This window comes from Branchiostoma belcheri, unplaced genomic scaffold (assembly GCF_001625305.1).
Source record: "Branchiostoma belcheri isolate BF01 breed outbred unplaced genomic scaffold, Haploidv18h27 scaffold123, whole genome shotgun sequence".
Lineage (NCBI taxonomy): Eukaryota > Metazoa > Chordata > Leptocardii > Amphioxiformes > Branchiostomatidae > Branchiostoma > Branchiostoma belcheri.
This window is the reverse complement of record NW_017802636.1, coordinates 380,605-381,274: the sequence shown is the minus strand read 5'-3', so window position 1 is coordinate 381,274 and position 670 is coordinate 380,605. Positions and strand designations below refer to the sequence as shown.

Genomic DNA, 670 nt, shown 5'->3' with positions numbered 1-670 from the left:
TGTTAGTGCTCTGGTTAGTTTTCAGTACCTTCCGCTGATTCTGCATTTATACAGGTAGCAAGAGTGTATGCTGAATGAAAAGTTTTTTCACCTTAAAAGTATTGAGTAGCAAAATCTAACAACTACTTCGAAGAATTTCAGTTATAGGGCTATGTGTTATTGTATACTGTATACAATGTACAAGCTACGTGTTCAGTATGTAAGCAAGATGTTCTGTTCAGCTTGATCAAGCTGAAACCTGGCTTGTGAAGAATTTGCCAAAGTTATCCATGTTATGATGTAAGGATACCTTAACGTGTAGCTTAGAAAAAAAAATGATTCTAGCCACAAAAGGCAAAAAAAAAAATCTGGCTACCCTGCACACAGTCAGGGTGGTGTAACTCTACAGATGATTAAAAAAGAAGAAAAAATGTTACTTTTGATTTCTGCAGGAAAATCACATTGAGTATTCCTTGCCTTCTTATCAGACTAGGCAAGGGCTGCTCTTCAGTAGTGATTTTTCTCATTTTGTACAGTGTGGAAATTATGTGCAAGGCATACTGCAATTGATTTGTTGCTTCTTTGCTATCATGTAGCTTTTCAGAGTTCAATAGCTTCATGCAAGTTACAGGAAAAAAATGGTAGATGCCACACCACTAGTTGTAGACTTGTTTGATGTGTGTGTGAGTGT

General features: G+C 36.6%; 1 protein-coding gene across 1 annotated transcript in view; it reads right to left on the bottom strand.

The window, feature by feature from the left end:
* Positions 1-670, bottom strand: part of LOC109463192 (hexokinase-2-like) — a 12,224-nt gene that overhangs the window by 297 nt on the left and 11,257 nt on the right. The gene's annotated exons all lie outside the window — the stretch shown is intronic.